This window comes from Pogoniulus pusillus, chromosome 27 (genome assembly GCF_015220805.1).
Source record: "Pogoniulus pusillus isolate bPogPus1 chromosome 27, bPogPus1.pri, whole genome shotgun sequence".
In the NCBI taxonomy this organism is placed as follows: domain Eukaryota; kingdom Metazoa; phylum Chordata; class Aves; order Piciformes; family Lybiidae; genus Pogoniulus; species Pogoniulus pusillus.
This window is the reverse complement of record NC_087290.1, coordinates 4,706,806-4,734,134: the sequence shown is the minus strand read 5'-3', so window position 1 is coordinate 4,734,134 and position 27,329 is coordinate 4,706,806. Positions and strand designations below refer to the sequence as shown.

Sequence of the window (27,329 nt, the reverse complement as noted above, 5' to 3'; positions counted from 1 at the left end):
AACTGGGAATGTAATCTCAATCAAGAGTCCCATTATTGCTTCTAAGCTCTGTAGCTTTAATGACTGCAAGTGTTTGTGTATCGGAATTGGCAGAGTTCACGTTTTCGACCGTGTCAGTGTGATTCCCTCTCTGAGTTTTGAACGTGAAGCCAATGCATGGTTCTGTGCTGAACCAAAAGCCAATGTGTGCTGCGTCTCCGTCCTGGATTTGGGCTATCCTGGTTGTGCTTCTGAAGCCAGGATGTGAGGCAAGTGCAGGAATGCAATGTGCCGTTCCTGGTGTGTAGCAGCTGTTACAGTCAGTGTCTGTGCTTTGGCGAAGGCACTGTACAATATGAGAAGCACTTAGATGGGTAGGAAAGTGTTCTCTCTATTGCTACTTTATACACTTACATGGAAAACCTGTCCTGCCTATGGAAGTGTCTGGCACCACAAGATGTTGAAACAGCTCTGTTAGGTGACAAACAAGGTAAAACAAAGAACAAGAAATGAGGTAGAAAGGTGGATGTTATTAATAATGAAACTGTGAAACTGGCTGCTTGTGCTTATTGCTAGGGCAGAAGTTTCCAGGAAGATTTAGACACATTTTTAAACAGCAGCTCCTGCAGCTTAAGGCAGGAGACCTCATGCTAGGACCTTGGTACTGGACAGGTAGTCATGGTGTCGTTGTGATACAGAGCGAGAGCTGAAACGACAAGTTATTGCCCTTGTTCTGTGAAAATTACCACAGGACCCCCTGCTCCTGTGTGCACTGGGGCTGGTTTTGGAGCTCACTGGGGTTTGTAACAGGAGCCATGAGCATAAAGACGGCTCTGAATGTGTTGTCTGGTCTATAGGCTGCTGTGGGTGCTTGGAGTGCAGGAGTCCGCTTTGTGCTGGAGAGCAGTCACGCCGAAAGACCAAGGGAGGCAGAGAGATAATAGATCTGTTGCCCAAATCACGACAGTTTTCATATGGCTGGCAGAAAGCTGAGCACATAAATGTGACATCTTGTCTGGCCTCTGCATCCTGGGGTGATTTATAGCAACGCCAATGAGTCTGGCTAAAAAATAGCTCTGGCGTAGCGGTTATGTAACTTTGGGTCAAGTGTCTATTTGGTACATGTGATCTTTAGAAAAGTTCAACGTGCTCTCTGCTCTGCGTGATGGGACTCAGCAAGACATGAGTTTAGAGTCAGATGTGGGGGGCCAGAAGGACCTCCATCACCACCCACCAGCACTGAAAAGGAGCAGTCAAGTGCTTTGAGACAGTCCATAGGAGTGAGGATGCAGAGAAAGCTGGACAGGCTTCCTGCCAGCAATTTTCAGTGCCCTAATCAGCATTCGTTCTGGCTGCTTGAAGAATACCTAAAGCTGAAATCCTAGTGCCGGCCCAAAGTGAGCTCTAATTTGCATACTTGCCTTTCTTCTCCTTCCCCCCCTCCCCCCCCCCATCCTGCCCCAACTGCTTTTTGGGTAAGGAAGCTGCATGCTGGTGGTTAAATGCCTATCAGAACTCACCATATGCTCTTAGACAAGCTCTCTGCAAAACACATCCACCCAGAGAATTCTCTTTCTCTTGTGCGCGGTTACATTTTGGTTTAAATCTGACCTGTGGCGTAGCAGGAACAAAATGTTATTGTATCCTATAGAGTAGCATGTGGAAAGCCTGCACCTCCGGGAGCATCAGGAGGTGTTTGGCCAAAGAGAGAAACTTAACGACGTAGTTCGGTGCGAACAGCTACGGATCTTTTTTTTCCCCCGTGTTATAGGACTTGGCTGGATTTCAGTGAGAGTTGAAGCCATCTTATAAAAAGATGTGAATCTCTTAAACAGCTCTGTTCTGTAAAGATCAAATGAGCAATCTGATTGTATCATGGCTGTGTTTTTGAGAGTTTTTTTGAGCCATGTAGTGTAAAGCATATTGGAAATAACAGCTCTCTTTGGCATGCCAACCCTTGGTTTTTTTGTGAGCATATATTTGTTTATTTCTGTAAATGTTGGCCTTGAAAAGAAGCTTAACAACGCTAGCTTGGGCCTGTTAAGGAGCAATTCTACACAATTACTTCTTTCCAATGGCATTTCTTTGCAGTACTATTCTGGAAATAACACCAGGCTTCCCCTTACTCCTCTCTGTGAAAGAACTGCCCCAGACCTGGCCCAACCTTCCTCCTATGTTTTCCAGATGATGCATAGTGCTGGTCTTGTACTGTTTTCTAGCTGCTCTTACCTAGGGTTGCAGTTGTATAAAGCTGCCTGGTGTCAATCAGAGATGCTTGTTTCAGCTGATAATCGAAAGGAGGCTTTGAAGATGCTGAATGGGATTGGGGTTTCACCACAGCAGACAGTGCTTTTGTTTAGATTTTTTTTAATGTTGTGTTTTATAAAGTACTCCTGAGAAGATTTGGGTATGCCCAGGTTTGTCTATTTACTTTTTTTTTTTTTTTTTTTTTCTGGCCTAAATCTAATTGAGAGCTGTGTGTGTGCTTTGTTCTGTCTAAAAGTTTGTTGCTGCTCCTTAGTTCTTTGCACAAATCTTGTGGGTTTTACTGTGTGCTTTTCTGTTGCTTTTTGCTGGCCTCTACTTGGATGTCTCATGCAGAGAAGCATGAGGATGCCCTTTGAAATGGAGAGTTTAGAACGTGCATGCACTCTTCTGAGGATTCAGAGGGTTTTTAATTTCTTTAGTCACTTTTCTGGATGGAATTTTCTCATTCCACAGATGTTCAGAGAAAGCTAATGAAGGTCAGGACGGAACTGTGTGTATTTTACTTTGGGTATTAACTACAACTTGTCTTTTTGATCCAAACCTGTTGGGTTTTTTTGTGCGTGCTGACATTTACATAAGCAAAAATTGCTGTCCGGATTATCTCCAACTTTATGGAGATTCACACAAATGATCTTTTCAGTCTGGCTCTATCTTTGCAAAGAGACAAACTAGTTAGCTAGTGAGGAGCTGGAGTGGAGAGACTTGAAGAGAACATTGAGCTTTAGTGGTAACCATGTCCTTCCTAGAAAGTGCTGGGCAAGCTCCTCAATTTACCTAATTCTGTTCCAAATGGTAGAAACTCATTAGTGACTGTGAGGAATTCAGTTGTGCCCTGAGGCAGCAAAGGTGGGGCCAACTTAGAATCATAGAATCAGTCGGGGTTGGAAGGGGTCACAAGCAGCAGCCAGTTCCAACCCCCCCTGCCGTGGGCAGGGACACCCTACCCTAGAGCAGGCTGCACACAGCTTCAGCCAGCCTGGCCTTAAACACCTCCAGCCATGGGGCCTCAACCACCTCCCTGGGCAACCCATTCCAGCCTCTCACCACTCTCATCACCAACAACTTCCTCCTCGTGTCCAGGCTGAACCTACCCACCTCCACCTTTGCTCCATTCTCCCTAGTTCTGTCACTCCCTGAGAGCCTAAAAAGTCACTTCCCAGCTTTTTTTGTAGGCCACAAGAGAGTCACCTCAGAGCCTCCTCCAGACTCAACAGCCCCAACTCTTTCAGTCTGTGCTCACAGCAGAGCTGCTGCAGCCCTCTGAGCATCCTCCTGGCCCTTCTCTGGACACACTCCAGCATGTCCATGTCCCTCTTGTAATAGGGGCTCCAGAACTGGATGCAGTGCTTCTTTTTAACACCGAAGTCACTTTTCGGATGAGTGACTTGGGGAAAGCTGCAGTTTGCATCACAGAGCAGCAATACAAAGACATTGTTTCCCATGAGACTGCTCTCAGTGGGATGGGTCCCATGTCCCTGAAGTGGTGAGAAGAAGGCTACTTGTCTACCCCCCTACATAGAATTGTCAGGGTTGGAAGGGACCCCAAGGATCATCTCATTCCAACTACCCTGCCGTGGGCTGGAACACGTCACACTAGATCATGTTACTCAGATCACGCCTTGGGGGAATTACCTGGGTAGCTTTTGTCTGTGTTTTCATGTTCCTTGATCTTCTACATCGGTCTCTTCCACCTACTTGTGTCCTCTTGAAGGTGTGCTTGATCCCACCCTAGGTGAGGGAAAAAGAAATGTACATCGCAGTGCAGCCTGCATTCCTCCTCAGAGAGAGAGAGAATGAGGCTGGTGCATGTCCTCAGTGGTGACCAAGGTAGGAGAAGTGTTGAGAGGGTGGACAGAGTCATTGAGTGAGGCCAGTGGTTTGCATAAGGTCTGTGAGCAGCTTTCCTCACATGTGCAAAACACTGAGGCTGCACCAATTCATCCCTGGTAGGAGGAAAGAGCCTTGATCTGATTTTGTGTGTTGGGTTTTGTCCTTGTCCTGAGTCTGATCATGCCCAAAAATGGATAGTCCACTTTTCTACACCCAGTTTGCCAGAAACCATTGAAGTCAATATCTGAACAGTTTAGTCCTTAACAATGCTGACAGCTTGAGAAATATAAGTACAGGAGGGAGACTACTCTGAACCCTTGGCTTAGATGTGGGGAAGCAATTATCCCTCTCTACCATAGTTGGGCATCGTGAACATATATAAGCAGATGGGTTCTGCTGGTCACTGGTGGTCTAGGGACACTTTCCACCCAGGTGCTTCCCAGGTGTGCTGGGGTAAAAACTGTGTGTCTGCTTGTGCATGTCAGCAGAGGTCTGGGTCTTGGGTTAAAGCTTGAGAGGAGCACAAAGGCTATAAACTGCCTCTCCAGTGCTTTTGGGTAGATACACAGCAGCAGCTGAGCCTAGTAAGTGCTTAGCTGCCTAAAGCAAGTGAGACAGGGATGATGTGGTGCCTTGGAGTAGCGTGAAAGAAAATATAAAAGTTCTTCACTCCAAGCTAAATATTAGGAAGGCAGAAAACACTGTGAAAGGGCACCACTGACTCATCCTAAACTCACAACAGATCGTGTGTAAGATCAGGAAGAGTAAAAGCTGTTTGCATATTGTTCTAAGTGAGAGGCTAGTGATGAAGTGAATTGCTGAAGCTGGCCAAGAAATGGGTGAGTGATTTATCCCTTCATGCTAAAATATTGCAGAGGGAGTAAACTGCTGCTTCACCAAACATTGTAAGTTGAGAGGAACTTTGAATTCCTTGGTGATTAAACAATCCTCTGTCTGTTTTTTGAGCAAGCTTGCATCTGTGCATTTGCACATGGAATTATTTGCACACTCAGATAGGAACAAGTGCATGCCAGCAGCCTTCCTGCATATACAGCTTGTCCTCTCCTCTGCTTATCCAATTAGGAAATTAACTTGGTGAGGGTGGCATATGGACACCAAGGCCCATACTGAAACACAGCCTTTTGCACAGCCTTGCCTATCCCCCTTGTAAAGTGGCACTTAATTAACTTAAAAGGCTTTAGCAATACGTGGCCTTACTTCACAGAAGGATAAGATAATGCTTATCTTCTATAACACTTATCATCCTCCAAGTACATTACAAACTTAGCTAACTACTGACTATAAAAATTATATATGTAAATAAGGCAGATTAAAAGCAGTTCTATCAGCCATTTAGTTGTATGTAATAGTGTTACACCCACGGACTGGTAATATTAAGGTTTTAACAGGTAGGTAATACATTAACTGAAATGCTATGAAATTCTTTGAGTAAGGCAAACAGCTAAATGTAAATAACTTGAGAGTAGGGAAATGCTCTTGGCAGGCAGAAGGGCCCGAACTTTAATCACTGTAATGAAATAAAATAGCTCTTGATGGGAGCGCAGCCTAGCTGGGTGAAGTCCTTTGATATCAGAAATGATGATGTGGAGATAAAGTGATATGCTTTGGGGATGTGACTGCTGTGTTCACTGATGGTTGTCACACAGGATCTGAGATGATCTTTCTGTCTACCCTATCACCATGATGTTTCTGAAGTAGAAAGTAACTGTGTTGTTTTGCGTAGCCACTTGCTAAAAATTGCAGCTTTAATATTGAGTGTGTAGCTGACAGATCTGGTTGTCACATTCCCCCTTAGGAGTAATGTGGGCAATCCAGGTTATCCATTAGGAGTAATGTGGATAATCCAGGTTCTCCATTAGGAATAATGTGGATAATCCAGGAATCCCCTATTAAGAATAATGCAGATAATCCAGGCAGAGTGCATGCTTTTAGAAGTTCTCAGCCTAAATGGTGCTCTGTGTAGGCTTGAGACAACAGAGAGCTGCAATCTGTACGTTATTTGTATCAGGTTCATGGAAATTGGGTCTGAGGCTGATCAAAGAATGAATAAAAGAAATACTTCTTAGAGAAACAATAGAGCTAAAAGATGAGGCTTCAGACAGCCATTTAGGCAGCATCTGGAAGCTGAGATGTTAACATGGCATTTAGTTTACAACCCGGCTGACTAGCAACCGATAGATAATTTTTGGGTTTGATGGTTGTTTGGCATCATCATCCCAATATTCACTGTCATTGGCAATGAATGAGTAATAAGCCACTAACATTTATCATGCAGAGACAACACAGGATTCATGAGATGCAACAGCAGGCACTAGGAAGTAGTGACAAGGTTGGTATTTTATTCTTGCGTATTAATTCATGGCTGCCTGAACGGAGAACAGAGCCTTACCTCCGTGGTAAAATTTACAAAGGTCTGTTAGATTCATGGTGCCAGTGTTACTTAGGCAGCTTTTAAGGATATGGGGGGGGAGGGGGGGAGGAAAGGGTACTATAATTTTGTGCATTATATTACTATTTCCAAGCCTCAGTCTGGATCAGAAGCGTGCTATTGTGTCTCCAGTAAGAGACATTTGAAATTGGATGCATTTGGCAAAACGTGGGCATCTAGTGACATTTCAGTGCCCAAAGGCATCCTGCCTGGCTTCCAGCTGCCACTCCAGAAGGGCAGATCTCAGCCATTGGAGGAGTGTCACATCTGCTGGGCTCCTGCAACATCTTGGATACCCCGAGGCCTTTCGAATGGCAGCAGGCATTGCTGAGACAAGAGAGTCTTGTGCTTCCTGATTTGGAGATCTTCTGCTCCGATCGAGGAGGACAGATGGCTGAAGCTGGCTTTAGGCATCTGCTGTCAATGCACTTGGATTTTTAGGGGTTCTTCTAGCTTACTTCTGGCCACCACCTTCCCTCATTACTTCTTTCCCAGCTGAAAGTGTGTGTATTTCTAGTAAGCAAATGCTGCATGGAGCCTGAGAGCAAATCTACCTGTTAATAAGGCACAGCAGCAGAGAAAATAGAAATGAGCCTTTTTTCAGGTAATTAAAAAGATGTTACTCATTTTGTGATTTATGCCACTAATCTTTATCTAAAACTGTGGGCCAGATGTTGCAGCAGGCTGGCAGCCTGCCAGTTCCCAGCTCCTACAGTTATGCTAAATATTGAAATATTAAACTTCAAAGGGAGACAATTTTTAATTTTTTTCTCCTCAGATCATGGGATCACAGAATAGGTTGACTCATGAGGGACCTTTAAAGGTCATATAGTCCAACCACCCTGCAGTGAGCAGGGATATCTTCAACTAGAGCAGGTTGCTCAGGGGCCTGTGCAGCCTGACCGTGAATGTTACCAGGGATAGGAAACCACTGCTCTGGGAAACCTGTGTCAGTACTTGTGGAAGTCTTCAATCATAGAATCATATCATAGGATGGTTTAGGTTGGAAGGGACCTCAAAGATTCCAACCCCCTGCTATAGGCAGGGGTCACCTCCCACTAGAGGTTTCTTAGACTGAACAGGAATAGTACCAACCCCACCACAAGCCAGCAGTGATTGAACTCCACTAATCATAGAATCATCCAGGTTGAAAGAGACCGCCTAAGCTCATCCACTCCAACCTAGCACCCAGCCCTATCCAGCCAACTAGACCATGGCACTAAGTGCCTCATCCAGTCTTTTCTTCAACATCTGCATGGACAGCAACTCCATCTCCCTGGGCAGCCCATTCCAATCACTCTCTCTGGCAAGAATTTCTTCCTAACATCCAGCCTAGACCTCCCCCAGTACAACTTGAGACTGTGTCCCCTTGTTCTGTTTCTGGCTGCCTGGCAGAAGAGACCAACTCCACCTGACTATAGCCTCCCTTCAGGTAGTTGTAGACAGCAGTGAGGTCTGCCCTGAGCCTCCTTTTCTTCAGGCTGCACACCCCCAGCTCCCTCAGCCTCTCCTCACAGGGCTCTGCTCCAGGCCCCTCCCCAGCCTTGCTGCCCTTCTCTGGACACCTTCCAGCACCTCAGCATCTCTCTTGAAATGAGTGTCCCAGAACTGGACACAGCACTCCAGGTGTGGCCTGAGCAGTGCTGAGTACAGGGGCAGAAAAATCTCCCTTGTCCTGCTGGCCACACTCTTCCTGATCCAGGCCAGGATGCCATGCTGGTGGTACAGTATTACTTTCCCTAAACAGCGTTGGCAGTCCCAGTGACTGTGTTTTTCTAGCCCTAAGTCCCCGTGGTCAAATTCCTTCGCGGCATTGTCGCGTGCTTTACACCCTCCTGCTAAAAGCATAGCGAGCTGTGCCTGTAAATCTGATAGCTATCGACCCACGTCCTGACGCTCCCTGACGGGCATCTAAAAATAATGCAGTCGTGATGCAAGGAGAGCCTGGTGTGGAGCAGCACATGGGAGGAGAGCGCTGCGCTCAGCCTGGCTCTGCTGTCACCGAGCAGCACACCGCTTCTGACGCAGGCTTTGGTGATGCTGTCAGTGGGGAGAGGCAGTTGTCTGCAAAAGACAACTCCCTAAAATCAGGATTTCAAATCAGTTTGCTTCTCTGTTTTTAAAAAAGCCTGGTGGTGTGTGCTCCTGGCTGGATAAGGAGTTCTGTGTCCTGTGATGCTGGGCTCCTGGGGATTTGCTTCCTGAGATTCCTCTGATACCTGATCCCCACAGACAGTGATGCTAAAGGGTATTAATACAGCCACGCTACAGCACTTGTTTGGTCTTGGAACAGGAAATGCCTACAGCTTCACAGGAGCTGTGATGTGAGAACTCCTGGTAAATGGAGTTTTTAAAAATAGGGATCTTCCTGGGTTGTCTGACCCAGGTTGTTGTGTAAGAGCATCACTGAGTCCTCCTGCTTTTAGAAAAGCAAAGATCTCTCAAAAGCTGGAGCTGTGTCACATGTAGTAAATCACCACTTCACACTGTACTGCTGGCATGCCTTGTTGCACCCGATTAGCAGTTGGACTTGATGATCTTAAAGGTCTTTTGCAACCAAAACAATTTTATGCTTACTTAATTTTAGCACAGTAAAAGCAAACGTGAGATGTGTCAGCATTTGAGACCAGGAAAGGAAGGGGAATCCGTGGTCCGTCTTCTCTTCGGTACCTTCAGCTTAGGCACCAGTGGGAATGGTCTTCTATTCCTGGAGTACAAGAGCATTGGAAAGTCCCATGGAGAAGACAAGGGCTAATGTTATGCAAGTTACTCCTGGGGAGATTCTGATTGGACCCCAGAAGAAAATTTGTCACCATGAATATATTTAGGCATTGAAATCATCTCCTCAGGGAAGCGATGGATTTCCCCTACACTGAACAGTTTTCAGACTCAGCTTGGCAGAGTAGCAGATGACAGACCAGATTGGACCAGATGATCTCTGAGGTCCCTTCCAGCTTGGTATTCTGTGATTCCTTTCTTGGTTACTCTACACTGGTGCTGCTCTGGGGTCTGACAGGGAAATACTCTGGGTAGGAATGCAGAAGAGCTGGGCTCCAGCCTCTTCTGTGCAGACTATCCTCAATCTCTCTGTTCCCCAGCACTCAGGTCGGGTACAGGATTTTTCTTCTTTCTACCCTCTGAGGCAGTAGGGCATTTTTTGTGTTTGTGGGCAATGGAAATCCAAATTGCTTTTCCTTGTTCTAAGTGCTGTCTAGATACAGAAAGCAAGAAACCATTACAAGAGAAAAATCAACAGTGGATTAACAGACAGCAGCAGTGCTTCAGCTGAGTTATTTTGGGTGCTTCCTCAAGCTGCAGAGAGCACAAGAGGGTCAAGCCAGGGCTCTTACCTGATAGTCATCAGAATTTATTTAACCTTTGTTTCAGTCTCCATTCACTCATGTAGTTATTTAGGGCAGTGTAAAAGCCCAATCACGGCTGTGCATATTCTCAGAGCACAAAGCCGAAGTGAGAAGGTTAATTTCAAAATGAAACAATTAGAATTTCTTTCTGGGTCTTTGCCTACATTACACTTTAAATTAAATCAGGAGAGCACTCATGTTTGTGCCAAATTACTACTAATTCTTTGAAAATAATTACTTGATTGTACTCTAAAAACACAAAGCGAAGGAGAAGGGAAAAGCCACATAATGATATTTTAAAGCTTGCTTATAATCCATTGCTTGGCTTAAAACATTTTTTTTTGTTAACCTTTGTGTGTCTTTAGTGGTACCCACCTTGAGTAAAAGCAGGAACACCGAATGTGTTAAATAGGTTGGAACATTAAAAGTCTCTTCTCCTGGATTTGATACCAGCTTTTCATGTTCTCACTGACAAGACAATAATAGTGATAACCATTACACTTGTAAAAACCTGCAGTCAAGGCTGAGGCTGTGTTCTGCTTTGCCCTTTGCTGAGTGTAGACCAGCTGGGACATCACTTTGCTTGAAGCTGTTCATGTAATCAGGAGGGACTGGTGCCACCATTAAGGGCACCAAGCTTTCAGGAGGAAAGAGTTAGGTCTGACTTTTTCCTCCAGTGTTCTCTGTGATGCTGGATAAGTTGCTTAGAATAATGATAATAGAAAAAATATATAAGCTGGAGATTCAACTTCCTTTGTGCATTACTGAATGAGCACCTCAAGGACAGAAGAGGTTTGTATGTGGGAGATTGTGTGAGGACAAAGAAGTAGTTGCAGGCATACACATCCTAGGTAGCCTCATAATGGCTTCAAAGTAGAAGAAGCTAGATTGAGATTGGTCATCAGGAAGAAATTCTTCCCTATGATGGTAGTGAGGCACTGGAAGAGGTTGCCCAGAGAACTTGTGGAGGATGCAACCCTGGAAGTGTTCATAGCCAGGGTGGATGGGGCCTTGAATGATCTGGTCTAGGAGAAGGTGTCCCTTGCTTATGGCAGGAGACTGGAACTAGGTGATCTTTAGTATCCTTTTCAATGCAAACCATTCTATGGTTCTGTGTTGGTGAATTGCAGATACTTGGAACTGGTATCAAAGAGATGAGAACAGAAGAAGTGAGAGAGATGTTTGAATTCTTATTCCTTACCATAACTGATGACTGGAGTGTAGCCTTAATTAAGTGACTACCACTCAACATTGTGACCCTGCTCAGTGGCTCTGGCTGGTTCATGTCCTGTATACCTGGTGCTGTAAAGCAGAGAGAAACAGGCCTTTCCTAAAACAGCTATCATTTAGTGAGATAAGGTCAGGCACTGAAAGAGGTTGTCAGGGAGGTGATGGAGTTGCTATCCCTGGAAGTTGTCAAGAAAGATGTGGATGTGGCACTTTGGGAATGGCTTTATGGCCATGGTGGTGTTGGGTTGATGATCTTAGAAGTCTTTGCCAACCAAAATAATTGTGTGCTTCTGTGACTCTATAAATCATGTGATGGAGTGAGGCAGAAGATGGAGGGAGATTTGGACCTAATGCAATGTTAATTCCCTGTGGCTTTTGGATTTAAAACTCGCATTAGTTCAGATTTATATTAATGATATGTTGACTAGGTTGAAGGGGAGATGTGTGAGAAAATGACAGAGCAGGCAGACGTGTCAGCGGAGCCGGAGGGAGGACTGCATTAAGGGTGAGAGCAGAAGGCAGGGGTGAGCTTTCTTCCAGGAGCAACATGCTGAGCCAAGTCCTGTAGCTAAAGGATCTCTGTAGGCCCTGAGGGCTGTGAAGGGGGTAGGCAGCAGCTCCTACCTGTGCTTCCCCAGGGTTTCTGCCTTTTATTTGTTCCTTTGGGGTCAGCTTCAACATTTGGCTCAAAATTAGGAATACATGCACTACATACCAGTTTATAAAGGGACATGCACTTTGTGTCCAGCTATGGGAGGGTGAGGGAATCAAAAGCCTCAGTCTGGAAGAGCAGATGATGGTGGTGGGGCAGATGCTCTTTGGGTAAAGCTGATTTGATTGCCTGTGTGCAGTGCCCAAAGGCACAGAGCTGTGTTGTTTTAAGCACTGCAGAAGCAGGTTAGATACACACCCACAGTATCTGAAGAAATAAATGAATAATTAACCTAATGGCCAGGGACGAGTGAATTGCTGTCTCCAACACAAAGAGGAACAGTTCAAATGTGGTGCTGTTTGATTAATGCTTGTAGTATGAAGGGACAGTATGACATGCAGATGATTTATGGCCATGCAGATAGCTTTCTTTTAGAAATCTGCCCCTGTCAGGAGTGTCTGAAGGTAGTTACTGGCTTCTACAATGTCTTACATGGAAGGTGTTACTGGGGTCAGGTCATATTGACTTCAGTTGTCTTTGGATCAAGCACTGAATCAATAAGTGACTTTCTGGGGGAGTTTAATAGCTGTTCTGCACAGACATAAAAGCGGTTAGACAGTAAAATGGGATTTTACACTTTCATCAGTCCTTTCTCAGGAAGTTGCTCGACTTCCAAATACTAATTAATGCTCTATTCCTTCCACAAACTGTCCTCCCTACTGGTGCTGCCTGTTTGATCCTGTAGAACAGCACTGGACGTTGCAAATTAGAACTGGCTGCCAGGCTGCGGTGAGGAGAGAGGCAATGAAAGGAGTAAACGTCACATCCCGGTTTGAGGTGTACAGCACAAATTATACTCTTTTGCAACTGTTTTGGAACATCCTGGAACATTCTCTTGAGTGTCCAACTATGCTTATAATTGACAGAATTGTTTGAACAGAAATACCTAGCTCTGGAAGTTGGATATCCAAAGAAAGTATTTGTAGACCCAGGTGCAGACATCTCTGGTATCAGCTTATTGTGAGGCTGCTCAGCCTTTTCTGTCATGAGGACCTGCTTTAATTTGTTTATAGTGTGTCATTTAGGCTGAGATAGTCACATTTTGTCCAGATTGCCTTTATCTTTCATACCAGGAAACTGGTCTAGATGGTTTTGGAAGTGGTGTATCAGAAAAGTATGTATCAATGGAGGGGCAAAGGGAAAAAGAATAGAAGGGCTGAACTGGCAGTTCCAAATAACTGGGATTGAGAACCCACAGGAGCAGGAAAGGGCAGGAAATAAGGAGACTGACAGGAGTGTTCAGCATGAGGGGAGATGGGGCTTGGGGCAAGATGTCCAGGCGTGGAGTAGTGGCCCCAGGGATTGTGGGAGTCTTGGTGACATCTCTGTTTTGCTACAGGAATTTTTAAGTTCAATGTGGCTGCTTGTTAATAGTGGGAAGATGGGGATTTGCAAGAGAAGTGTTATTTTATACCAGTGAAGTATAACTAAAAAGCTAAGCTCCTTCCAGAATCCTTCATAGCAAGTGTGGTTCTTGGGTAGCTGTGTTGGTTTGATGATTGAAATGCTGTTGCCTTGTGGATGATGTGTTGGTATAAAGCCAGGGCAGGTATTATTAGCTGTGTAAAGCAAAACAATGCAGTCACTGTGGAAAAATTATGGGGTTTGTGCTGCAGCAGATATTTAACCTTTGTTTTTACAACTCCAGAAATGAAGCAGTTTGTTTCTTAATGTGAGCATAATGCACAAAGTGCACGCTGACTGGATTTTCACATCTGAATGTATGAAACGCTGGGCTATTAAAGCCTGCTTTAATGATCTCTTTCCCCATAACTCCTAATATTTGCCATTTACTAATTATGATGTGCCTAAGTACTTCTCATTTGTAGTAGGTATTTTAAATGCTGCAGCTGTCCTAGTTTCTAGCTAACTGCTGGTGACTGTTTTTTTTTATGTCTCTGAATTTAGTAATATCGGTGATTTTTTTTGCAGGTTGGCATTAAGTGCTCACCTCATACTGCTCTTCATTAGAAGGTTTTTGATATACAGGTCCCCAGTGGAAGCAGAGGTAGATTTGGCAGAGGAGCAGCAGAGCTGGAGAACACATATTTTCAGTGAGCATTGGTTTGTGGCATGGACTCATACAGAGTCAGTGACGGCATAGCCAGGGGTGGTTGGTCTGGAGCACATTTTGATTTAAGAGTTCCTGCTCTGTCTTTCCCTTAATCCTTAGGATTTTCCAAAGTATTTACAATAGGGAAAATCTATCTAAAAGGTAGCAGCCTGGGAAGCAGTTTTGCAAGCTTCCCAAGCAGATTTTTTGGGAAGGAGAAGGCAGGGTGGTTTCTTCATAGTCCATTTTGCTGCTTTAAGGGCCAGTGTGATGGGACCTTATGAACTAGTTGAAGGACCCAAGATGTTATGAGGCCATTGACCTTACAGTCTGATGGACCTCCCTGCAAAGCAGAGCTGAGAGTTGAAGACCAGTGATAATAAAAAGGAAGAACTTGTACAGTGTAAGTTAGGAAGCAGGGGCTGTACTTGAAGGAAAAAAAGGAAATATGCAATTTATAATGATTCAGATGTTCTGCAGGCAAGGAAATTCTGTTAACTCAGTTGTCTGCCCTCCCTGCATTTCATTTTACTTTGAGTTTTACCTGTTGGGTTTTTTTTGTCTTTTTACTTAATCCCATTTCTCAGTCACCTTCACCAGAGGCATCTCCAGCTGTGACTTGACACCTGCTACTGCCTTCTCCAGCATGTGCTGCCAAAAATCCCAGTTGATTCTAGGGCTTCAGGTACAGTGCTCTGTATTTTCTATAATTCTTCCTCCTATAAAATCATAGATAATGGTATAATAATGCTCTTTTCAAATTCAGGAGTCTCCAGGGCTATTTTTGCCTTTTGTAAAACAAAACAAAACCACCTCAATTTTGGACAGTTATATCCTGCCAGGAAAGCATTTCTGAGCATGCTCCAGTGTATGGGCAGTGCTTTAGGATTAGATGCAGTGGACAGTTCTCAATTCTAGAGCCAAAGCCTTAAACTCTTAAGGAAGATTGAATGTAAGTGAAAGCTTTGAATACAATCCTCTCACTTCACATCCTGTGAAGTAATTCCTTCTGACTTGGAAGGAGAGACTGTGGTGTCAGGGATATACAGTGTGCCTCAGGTCTTTCTCGTGCTGAACGCTGCCAACCAGCACCAGCTCCTCCTGAATGGACCTAACGTGGTTACATATTTAGTGAGCTTCCTTCTTGCTTTGTAGCCATAGGCTGCCTTTCTGCTGTCTAGAAGGCAAAATGCTACTGCAGTTAGAGGCAGCATCAGACTTACAACTTCTCTTGCTCTTTTTCCTGCAGCAATTAAAGGAAAAAAGAAAACTCAAAACAGTTCTTTTGCCTTCTCCTTCCTCTGCATTTCCCACACCCCCATGCTGAGCCTTGGCTTAAAACCTTAAGAACTGAAACTGAAGAAGCTGGAGGGGGAAAAATAAGCTGATCTAGGAGTCTTCTGACTGGATCAATGGAGCAAAAGAATAGGCTGAAGTTGCACGATTGAGAGTTAGGAGAACTTTGCTGAACATGCTGTGTCAGGGTCTTCTACTGGGTGACCTTCTTGTGGCCTTTCAGTATCTGAAGGGGGCCTACAAAAAAGCTGGGAAGGGACTTTTTAGGCTCTCAGGGAGTGACAGGACTAGGGGGAATTGAGCAAAGCTGGAGATGTGTAAATTCAGCCTGAAGGTAGGGAGGAAGTTGTTTGGCATGAGAGTGGTGAGAGGCTGGACTGGGTTGCCCAGGGAGGTGGTTGAGGCCCCATGGCTGGAGGTGTTTAAGGCCAGGCTGGCTGAGGCTGTGTGCAACCTGCTCTAGGGTAGGGTGTCCCTGGGCATGGCAGGGGGTATTGGAACTAGATGATCCTTGTGGTCCCTTCCAGCCCTGACTGATTCTGTGATTATCTTCAGAAGTGCATAAGGCAAATGCTGCTCCAGCCTTAGGAAATTCCTTCATATTTGAATTTTAAAACACTGCTTGCTTGTTTGTTTGTTTGCTTGTTTTTTGTTGGTTTATTTTGGTATTTTTGTTATGCATTTTTTTAAGCACAATTTTCCATAGGACCACTCTAGATATAATGAAGTTCTTGTGGTGCATTTTCTTTTGATTCTTTTTTTTTTAAATTATTATCTTATTAGATAAAATCTTTTCAGTATTTGCCTTCTGCAGGTGCTGGGATTTCTTTTAATGTCTTTAGTTGCCTTTTATTTTTTTGTCCAGTTTGCATACTGAATCCTGCCAGACACCCAGAAATGGGTGGCAGCCACTGTCCCTGTGGTCAACAGAAGTCCAGATTGCTCCATGCTCCAGAGGGGAGAGCTCAGCCCCCCACATGACTATCCATGAGAAGCAGCAGCTTGGTTGGATCAGTGTGGGCGTTGTCTGCAAGTCTCTATGAGGGCAGCTCAAATGGCTGAGTGTTGAAAAGCCTATAGCTTAGCCTGACTAGATTGTACGTTTTTTTTCTGTCCCTTCATATGGGTGGGTTGGGAAGAACCCAAGGAGTTCACTTTCATCATTGCAGGTGCAAGCTGGGTTGTTTCCAAAGACTTCAGCGGGGGTAGGATCAGGCTTATCTTAGTGCTCTGCTAATTGGCAGCACGAGTTGAAAAGCTCTATGTTAGGGTAAAGAAATAAAAAAAGGTAGGGCCTAATTTTCAGGCTAAAATTGGTATGAGCTAGGCTTCTTTCACATCAGTCCCTTGAGCTTTCACAGTCTCATTCAAGAGATTTTTTTTTCCTTTTTATTGTTTCCCTCTTGCTAGGTCATGAAGACTCTTTGTGTATTCCATTTACACTGTGTTATCTGTCAGGGACTTGGACTTGTAGCTCTATAGCAGATTCAGAACTAGCTGTATGGGAGATACCTTGCAAGCTTTGGTTCATTTTTCACATTTCAGGTTGGTTTGTTGTTTTTTTCTTTCTTTCATTCTTTTTTTTTTCTCTTTTTGACAAGTAAATAGAGTTTCATATTTATACTTATGATGGGGAATAAATCAAATTAGTCTGAAATTAGCCTTTGCTCTTACAATGCTTTGCACATTTCTAATAGTAAGGAGATAAGGAAGGAGATGAGCAAACCTGCTTTGAAGACGAGCTGATTTCCATAGCAGGCAGAGTGACCTACTTAAAGGGAGGGGGAGAGTGAGCAGAGTGAAAAATGGGCTCTTGATTTATTTATATAATTCTAAAGTATCTGTGTCAGTGCTCCCCTGGCTGAGTCCTCTCCTGACACTCACCTGGCAGGAAGTTAGAATCGTAGAACCAGTCAGGGTTGGAAGGGACCACAAGGAGCAGCCAGTTCCAATCCCCCTGCCATGCCCAGGGACACCCTACCCTAGAGCAGGCTGCACACAGCCTCAGCCAGCCTGGCCTCAAACACCTCCAGCCATGGGGCCTCAACCACCTCCCTGGGAAACCCATTCCAGCCTCTCACCATTTCCATGTTCAACAACTTCCTCCTCACGTCTACTTTGAACCTACCCATCTTCAGCTTTTCTTCATTCCCCCCAGTCCTGTCACTCCCTGAGAGCCTAAAAAGTCCTTTCCCAGCTTTTTTCTTAGGGCCCCTTCAGATACTGAAAGACCACAAAAAGGTCACCTGGGAGCCTCCTCTTCTCCAGTCTAAACAGCCCCGACTCTTTCAGTCTGTGCTCATAGGAGAGGTGCTCCCGCCCTCTGCTCATCCTTGTGGCCCTTCTCTGGACATGCTCCAGAATCTCCATATCCCTCTTGTAACAGAGGCTCTGAGCTGGAGAACTGTCACATTTGTCCTTCAAGAGTCTCCTTTGTGTGAAACAGACCTGTGTTGGCGTTGCAGCCTGGGAAGAACTGTGCAGCGCAGTGCGGAGGCATGTGGTGGATGACAGGATTCAAATAGGGCTTTGGGGGAATGCTAATCACAGTTTAACATTTGTAAGAAATCTACTTTGCTGTTTCAATTAAACGAGACAGAACAGCCTGCCCTTGCTTTGGGGCTCTAGAGCATCATGTTCAAGAGCAGGGGATGTTCAGGAATATCCTTGTGGAGGATTGCCACGTGGTGCAGCGGATCTGGAGATCATCTGGTAGATGGGTTGGAGCAGCAGATGGAGTGACGAGGTGCACTTGCTTCTCTTGCTCTGCATTTCTGGTTTGGTAGCCAGGAGATGAGAGCTGAGGGACCTGGGTGTTGTAATCGGAAAGAAACTCAGTATGAGCCAGCAGTGTGCCCAGGTGGCAAATAAAGCCAATAGCATCCTGGCTGCCATTAGAAATGTTGTGTCCAGCAGGAGCAGGGAGGTAATTATCTCCTTGTACTCTGCCCTGGTGAGGCCACACCTTGAGTATTGGGTTCAGTTTTGGGCACTTCATTACAAGAGGGATGTGGAGGTGCTGGAGCTCGTGCAGAGGAGGGCAAGGAAGCTGTGAAAGGCCTGGAGAATGAATCTTATGAGTGACTGAAGGAGCTGGAAATGGTTAGTTTGAAAAAGATAAGGCTGAGGGGAGACTTCATCACTCTCTACAGCTACCTGAAAGGAAGTTGTGGAGAGGTTGGTGCTGGTCTCTTCTCACAGGTAAATAGCAATAGACCAAGAGGGAATGGCCTCAAGCTGCCACTGGGTAGGATTAGACTAGATATTAGGAAAGTTTTTTTTCCTAACAAGAGTGGTCAGGCATTGGAATGCACTGTTCAGGGGGGTGGTGGAGTCACCAACCCTGGGTGTGTTTAAAAGTCATTTGGATGTGGTGCTTGGGGATATGCTTTAGGGTGCACCTCGTAGAGTAGGGCTATGGTTGGACTTGGTGATCCTGAGGGGTTTTTCCAACCTGAATGTTTCTGTGATTCTGTATGTATGTACCATCAAACAAAACCCTGCCTGGGTGGTTATATATTTTATGGCCTTTTTCCTTAGCCTGGTTGTCTGATTCAGCTCTGGTACCACCTTCATAGGGGCTACAAACCTGCAGACCACCATCAGTGTCTGGAAGGTGGGCACTGTTCCTGGAGTAAGCAACACAAGGAGGTGCAGTTACAGCTGGTTGCCCTGTCTCTACTGTGTTCATTTCCTTTGGTGTGAAGTCAGTGTAATGTGTGCTTAGATCAGAATGAGCAGGGGGCATTCCAGACTTTGAAAAGTATGAATTTACACAGTAAAAGTTCATTTGTCAGGTCCGGTGCTTTTATAACTTGTTTAGAGAACCAACACCCACCTGGTTGCTGAAGGTTGGCTGTGCCCTGTTGGTGCTGGTTTCTGGTCTGTGAGTTGTGTTTGCATCTTAACATCATTTGCAAAATAATTTATGTATCCAGGACCTAAGCTGGGTACAGGAAACTGTGATGCTTTCACCTGCTTGGGAATTAATAGATGCACTCTACTCTGGCATTTAAAGTGCTTTGATGTCTTGGTGTGCACAAGGGGAGGATAGGTTGTTGGTCTGAGCTTCTGAAAGAAGCAGTCTTAGAATCATAGAATCAGCCAGGTTGGAAGAGACCTACATGATCATCCAGTCCAACCTAGCACACAGCCCTGTCCAGTCAACCAGACCATGGCACTGAGTGCCCCATGCAGGCTTTGCTTGAACAGCTCCATGGACAGCCACTCCACCACCTTCCTGGGCAGCCCATTCCAATGCCAATCACTCTCTCTGACAACAACTTCCTCCTAACATCCAGCCTAGACCTCCCTTAGCACAACTTGAGACTGTGTCCCCTTGTTCTGTTGCTGCTTGCACGGCAGAAGAGACAAACTCCCACCTGGCTACAGCCTCCCTTCAGGTACTTGTAGCCAGCAATGAGGATTGCCCTGAGCCTCCTCTTCTGCAGGCTGCACACCCCCAGCTCCCTCAGCCTCTCCTCACAGGGCTGTGTTCCAGGCCCTTCACCAACTTTGTTGTCCTTCTCTGGACATGTTCCAGTACCTCAACATCTTTCTTGAATTGAGGGGCCCAGAACTGGACCCAGTACTCGAGGTGTGGCCTGACCAGTGCTGAGTACGGAGGAAGAATAAACTTTCTCGTCCTACTGGCCACACTATTCCTGACACAGGCCAGGGTGCCATTGGCTCTCCTGGCCACCTTATCTGAGCTAATCATGGAATCATGGAATTGTTTTGGTTGGAAGAGTCCTCTGAGATCTCTGAGTCCAACCATCAACTTAAGACTATCATAGCAATTAAACCAGCCCCTGAAGTGCCATGTCTACACTGTTTCTGCACAACTCCAGAGACAGTGACTCCACCGCCTCCCTGGGTAGCCTCTTCCAATGCCTGACCACTCTTTCAGGAAATAAATGTTTCCCAATATCGAATCTAAACCTCACCTGACACAATTTCAGGTAACGTCCTTTCTTTCTATCACTTGGTACTCAGGAAAAGCAGTTGACCTCCACCTCACTCCAACCTGTTGAGATCAGAATCACAGAACCTTAGAGGTTGGAAGGGACCTCCAGAGATCATCAAGTCCAACCGCCCTACCAAGCAGTATCACTTAGGGCAGTCTGCATAGGAATACATCCAGATGCATTTTGAAAGTCTCCAGAGAAGGACACTCCACAACCTCTCTGGGCAGCCTGCTCCAATTCTCTGTCACCTTCACTGTAAAGAAGTTTCTCCTCATGTTGAGAGAAAACCTTCTATGTCCCAGTTTGTAGCCTTTGCTCCTTGTCTTACTGCTGCAGACCACTGAGGAGAGCTTGGCCCCCTTCACTTGTCACCCACTCCTCAGACAGTCGTAGATGTTGATGAGCCCCAAATTGGATGCAGTATTCCAGGTGTGGGCAGAGTAGAGGGGGAGATGAAGACCTGTTTGTTTAGTTAGGGAAGGCACTCAGAAGTTTTGTTGATTGCCCTTCATAGTGATAAATCTTTTTTAAGAGCAGTGTGTGTCTGGTTGCCTTTGCCTGAAATCCTTTTTTCTTCCTATGATGGAGTGGAACAAGATGAAAACTTTACCTGCCCTGTCAGTAGTTGCATTTCACTGGAGCCATATGTTGAGTTTGTGAAGCCCCTTGGGAATTTGGCAGGATCTGTGAACTAAGTTAAAAATTAGGATCTGACAAATAGGTGAGAAAAGGCTGCCCATGGCTACCTCAGGGCACTAATGCTCCCATAATAACTTTATTCTGTGCAATTATTGTCACCTGCTGCTTTTTAATGGCATTTCTTTTCTTTGAGTCGAAACTCAACTCCTTTTAACTTGCATTCTTCACTAAGAATAGGAGATCTGAGAAGTCTACAGGAAGTCTTGTGGCCTGTTTTGAAAAGTCTTCTACGTTTTAAGTAACATATATAAAACAGAATTTTATTGTTTCATTGCAGAGAGGAAAGTATGCCTAGTAAAGTTGACAGAGTGATGTAGAGAGCTGCTGCTCCATTGCTTAAAATATTACTTCCTTGTGCTGTTCCTCAGCTTTTTCCTGCTGGGCTACACAGTGCAGGGACTTTGATTGGCTTCTTAGGCTCTCTGCAGGTTTGGTAAGAGAATCATAGAATGGTTTAGGTTGGAAGGGACCTCAAAGATCATCTAGTTCCAACCCCCTACCATAGGCAGGGACATCTCCCACTAGAAGCTGTACAAGGATTTCTGGAATTCTTGGGAGTTGATGGTACTTCCTTATCCTCAAGGATCTGTCTTGCCTGTTGTAGATGAGGTCACAGATGGATCTGTGAATGTGACTGTTGTGGAAGTTGAGGAGGGACTTCTGGCAAGGGCTTGTAGTCGTAGGTGAGGGGCAGTGGCTTTAAACTTGGAGAGATTTAGACTGGGTATTAGGAAGACATCCTGTACAGTGAGGGTGGGGAGACACTGGAGCAGGTTGCTCAGGGAGGTTGTGAGTGTGGAAATGTTCAGGGTCAGCTTGAACAGGGCCTTGAGCAGCCTGGTCTAGCAAAAAGTGTCCCTTCCCATGGCAGGGGGTTGGAACTAAATGATCTTCAGAGTCCCTTTCCAGCCCAACCCGGTCTGATTTGTGGAGCTCTTGCTGGGCAGAATTCAGCAGGTGTCCACTTGTTCCAGCTTCTCCTCTGCAAAAATTCCTCTCTTGTGGTGATCCTGGCTGCTCAGTCTTTTCACTCTTGCAGGATAGACTCTTGCTAATGTGAGAAACCAGTGAGGCTGTGATTTGATTTCTTTTGGTAGCAATTGTATTTACTGTGCACATCTATGAGACGCACTTGAGATTTGCGTGCGCCAACGCCGCAGAGTATAAACAGACCAAACCAAATGTAAAACATAAAGACACTTTACAGTGTAATTCTGTGCCATTAAAACAAGCTGTGTCTGTGGCAAGGGCTTAATGATTCCTTGAAGAAGGATTTATTTTCATGCAATATTTTTAAGCCCCCACTCAAATCAGCTGCGCTGCTGGAGAGCTAACAAGGCGATGTTTTCTTAGCCACGTTGCCACTGGATGGAGTTGCAAAGCAGATAAATTAAGTGTTAATAAAAATCTGATTGTTACTTACTACATAGAGAATTAAGTAATTCAGAAATATCAACTAATTCAAGAGAGATGTTGAGACAATGGAATGTGTCCAGAGAAAGGTGACGAAGCTGGTGAGAGGCCTGAAGCAAAGCCCTGTGAGGAGAGGATGTGGGAGCTGGGGATGTGCAGCCTGGAGAAGAGGAGGCTCAGGGCAGACTTGATTGCTGCCTACAAGTACCTGAAGAGAGGTTGTATCCAGGTGGGGTTGGCAAGCAACTAGCAACAGAACAAGGGGACACAGTCTTAAGTTGTGGCAGGGGAGGTCTAGGCTGGATGTTAGGAGGAAGTTGTTGTCAGAGAGAGTGATTGGCATTGGAATGGGCTGGTGGAGTCACCATATCTGGAGGTGTTGAAGCCAAGCCTGGCTGGGGCACTTAGTGCCATGGTCTGGTTGATTGGACTGGATGAGCTTGGAGGTCTCTTCTAATCTGGTTGATTCTATGATAAGATGTACTGGGCACAGGTTGTAAATTTTGTCTGCTTATGGATCTGGTCTTAACCTCACAGAGCTACGCAGACATCAGGAAAATACAGTGGGAAAAAGGGTAAGTCCTGCTGTCCAGTTACATTTCAAAGCAGCTCTGTAGTAAGAAATGCACCCTGGTGGGATGGCTGTGCCTGCTTGTGTTTATGTGAGAACATAAACAATCAAGAGATTATTTTGCCAGCAAAGCCTGCACCACTCCAGAAAGGAGTTAAAAATCTCACTCAGGTTCACTTGACATAAAGGACAGATTGTGAAAGGCAGGACATTGACTAAATTAAAGCAGTTACCAAAATTGGATGGTTTATACTCACCAGGCCTGTAGAGGAGGGGAGAGGTAGGAAGTAACTTTGGCTCATATCAGGATTAGCTTTGAGAAAGGCTGATGGAAAACAGGACTTGGGGATTGGTCCAAACTGGAAGATAACCGAAAAGGGATCCAAAATCAGAGCTGTTTTATTGTTTGTTTTTAGGTATCTGTCTTCAAATGACTGCTAAATTAAATCTTGGATTTTAAGATCAAAGCCTCTTGCCTTTAGCTGAAGGCAGTTTGTTGTGGATAATGGCTTCAGGTGGCTGACAAGCCACTTTCAGAGTCTTTTGGGTCCTAAAGTGGCAGTGACCATCTCTCATGCTGCCCAGAGCATTAATCTGAAATCAAAGGTAGCAGAGGTGATACAGGGCACTGCAAGTTGGTTTTGTTTCTAAGGTGAAAGCTGAGGCTTTGGGGAGATGTCTCCTAGGGATGTGATTGAATCCTTGATACACAAGTAGCCCAGGAATCAGTCTCCTCTCATTCTAACACATGCTTTGGGTCAGCTGACTCTCTGCTTCTTGATGTCTTTTAAATCTGTTTTTCTGCTCTCTGGTGAGGTTACAAAATACAAGGATTAAGCCTTATGCTTTGAAACCTAAAGTGCTTCTGTTATCACTTGCTCCATGTGGATGGCAGTGGCCAACAGGCTGGAGCCTGATGAGAAATACCCCAAAGCTTCTGTCGTCAGCATTTGGTAGCTGGCAGAGTTCAGCTCCAGGGAGAGAGTGCACAAAAACAGTTGAGTAATGATGATGACAGTGTCCTTTTTCAGACATGCTTGTCCATAGCATAGGATAGATACATTCCCATGGGTATGTAAATACAAATGAAAACAGTGGAGCTCTTGGATCCAGTTGTGAGAGATGGAACAGATGGGTCCTTGTGTGCAAACAGAGCGTGTTGTGTGTCCGCTGGCGCAGCAGCCAGGGCTTCTGTTGTAGGAGTGGAGCTTCAATAATGCCAAACCCTGGAAAAGCCCTGGAAATCAGCTTTTCTTGAGAAAATTAATTAGCTGGTTGTTCTTTCTAATACGTGTAGACTGACAACTTGTGCTGTTTACACAGAGGTTCTGCATCACTGAGCCTTCTGATTTCTTCCCTGCTGCCGTTTCCTTCTGCTGCAGCCTCTGAGTACAAGTATGCTGAGCCTTTCCTTATGTACTTGCTAAGGCTCTAACAGCTTTCTGAAGCTGTGAAATGGACACAAAACAACTTAGAGATCTTATCTTGCTATGAAATAAAGAGTGGATGCATCCATTTGGAAAGGGTTAGCCAGTGGCTGCTGGGATGCCTCTGAGCAAGGCTTCATCTCATGAACTAAAGCTGTGCCGCCTGAGCCTGAGGGACAGGGTCTGTCATCTGTACTTTGGAAAGAGAGAGGAGGATGCTCTTAAGGCCTGCTATCTGCAATAAACTGGGGTTAGAGAGATCACCTCTCTTAGGGGCTAGAGGAGGCTGCAGGTTTGGATTTTGAAAACGGATTCTTTTATTTTTGCCTTTGGAATGACCTAAACTGCACTTGGTGCAGTTGATTGGATTTGCTTATGTGACTTTGCAAAGAGATGCTGGGACTGATGTTTCCAGCAGATCTTGGAGCCAGAAAGAGGAATTAATTTCAATTCAGTGCCTCCTGTTCAGATGTGTAAGGAACGGGGCACATTCTCCAGGTAGCTCATTGTAGTTGAGCCTTTCCTAAAGGGTAAAAACCTTTATGCTGAAACATATAAACCTCAGAGTGGAAATGCAGTGGAATATGTGGGATGTAGCAGTGTACAAAATGCTTTCTGGGTTTGGAGTTCAAGTGATAAAGAATGTATTGGGGTTTTCTTGGTTAGAATTTTGGTTGGTTGTTTTGTTTCGGTGGTTTTGTTGGCATTGTCATTTTCATAGAATCCTATAATCATAGAACAACCAGGTTAGAAGAGATCTCCAAGATCATCCAGGCCAACCTAGCACCCAGCCCTAGCCAGTCAGTGAGACCATGGCACCAAGTGCCCCAGCCAGGCTTTGACTGAATCCCTCCAGGTACGGCAACTCCACCACCTCCCTGGGCAGCCCATTCCAATGCCAGTCACTCTCTCTGCCAACAACTTCCTCCTAACATCCAGCCTAGACCTCTCCCGGTGCAACTTGAGGTTGTGTCCAAATTGAGGCTGTGTCCCTTTGTTCTGTTGCTGCTTGCCTGGCAGAAGAGCCCAACCCCACCTGGCTACAACCTCTCTTCAGGTAGTTGTAGCAGCAGTGAGCTTTGCCCTAAGCCTCCTCTTCTCCAGGCCGCACATCCCCGGCTCCCTCAGCCTCTCCTCACAGAGCTGTGCTCTAAGCCTCACACCAGCTTTGTCACCCTTCACTGGACACTTTCCAGTATCTCAATATCTCTCTTGAATTGAGCAGCCCAGAACTGGATGCAGCACTCAGGGTGTGGTCTGACCAGTGTTGAGTTTAGGGGCAGAATAACCTTCCTTGTCCTACTGGCCACACTGCTCCTGATCCAGGCCAGGATGCCATTGGCATCTTTTGTTTTCCTGCAGCCCCTGTAGACTGGCTTGCAGCTGATAAAAGGAGTACAGCAGTGGTGGTTCAGCAGAGATAGGATTTACCTCTTAGTTGTGCATTCTGGAACCAAGGCAATCTCCTTGTTTTAGAAGCCCAAGCAATTCATAATGATAAATGATGCAGCCAGTTCTGCATCATGTAGAAATCTGCTGGAAGGAAAATCTACACTTAGGGCCTGTAAAATCAGTTGTATTTTGTATTTTTTAAATAGTCTTAGTGCCTCTGCTCCTAGTATGGTTTGATAATTACTTTCACTTGGGGTTTTTTTTTGGCCTGGATGTGACATACCTGAGAGCTTTCGATCTGTACCAAGCTTGTGATAAGCAGCTTCCCTTTGGCAGCAGATCTCAGCGCTCCTCCCACTGCTTTCTCTTTATGGCTTAATTTCTTCAGCTTTGCCACAGTCTGATTTTTATTTTATGGCTTGCAGCTTGAGGCCCCCAAGCCGTTTATATCCGTTAAGCAAACATCTATTTCTGGGATTGATGTTTTAATTTAATAAAGCACTTTGTAATGGGGGTCAGCTGCAGCCGTGAATTTGTAACGAGCGTTTGTTGGAAGCTCTGTCAGACAGCAGCGTTCAGCACCCAGCACGTGAGGCAACTCGTTCCAAGCCTCTGCAGATGGGTGATTTGTTGTAGGGGCTTTGCACGGCTCTTGCTCCTCACCGTGCTGCTTGTGTTGGGTCAGCAACTTGTGCTTGCACCGCTTGACCCGCCCCGTTTGTCCTTTTGTGTAAGCTCAGGCACTGTACAGGACCAGCATCTGTACAAAGAAAGGCATAGCAGAGGCTCAGGTTTGGATCCAGCTGGCGACAGTCCCAAGTGGAAAGAGCAAATATGTGCACAAAGGGGTTGTGTATTAAAAGGTCTCAGGGACTGAAGTAAGGGATGCTGCTTTGCAAGCATGTGAGAGACTTCACCCTAACATGTCTGAGAATGGATATTAGAGAAAATTTCCTTGCAGTGAGGGTGATGAGGCACTGGAACAGGTTGCCCAGGGAGGTCATGCATGCTCCCTCCCTGAAGGTGTTCACGATCATTTTGGACAGGGCCTTGAGCAACCTGAGCTAGTGGGAGGTGTCCCTGCCCTTAGCCAGGGGCATTTGAACTGGATAATCTTTAAGGGCTCTTCCAACCCAAACTGTTCTATGGTTCTATGAATATTTAGGTTCAGATTACAACAGGTGGAGCACCCAGACATAGGTGTTGCTTTCTGTGTAGTCACCAGGACCCAAACCATTCTATGGTTCTATGAATATTTAGGTTCAGATTACAACAGGTGGAGCACCCAGGCATAGGTGTTGCTTTCCTACATAGTCACCAGGACTACCCCCCAGACCAAGTGTTGTTGGCTGCTAGCTTGGCTTGTGAAAGCAGCTCCAGGGCAGGAATATGTGCCTGAGGGCACCTCATACTGGGCTTGGGATAACTGACCATTGCTTAGCAGCAAAGGTTCTGTGGCTCTGGGCAGCCTGATCTAGAGTTGTTGGTGTCCCTGATGTCTGCAAGGCAAGTGGACAAGATGACCTTTGAGGGTCTTTTCCAACCTGATGTAATCTGTGAATCTGACTCTTTTGATCATTTCTGAGGGTTAGAAAAGACCTCAGGGACAGATTGCTGGTCCAAGTCTATGTTAAGGTAGACTTTACCTTGGCCAGGACACAGGGCTTACTTCATGAGTCCT

The 27,329-nt window shown here is 45.5% G+C and overlaps 1 protein-coding gene across 3 annotated transcripts in view; it reads left to right on the top strand.

Moving 5' to 3' along the window:
• Positions 1–27,329, top strand: part of GALNT17 (polypeptide N-acetylgalactosaminyltransferase 17) — a 402,097-nt gene that overhangs the window by 93,162 nt on the left and 281,606 nt on the right. The window lies entirely within an intron of this gene.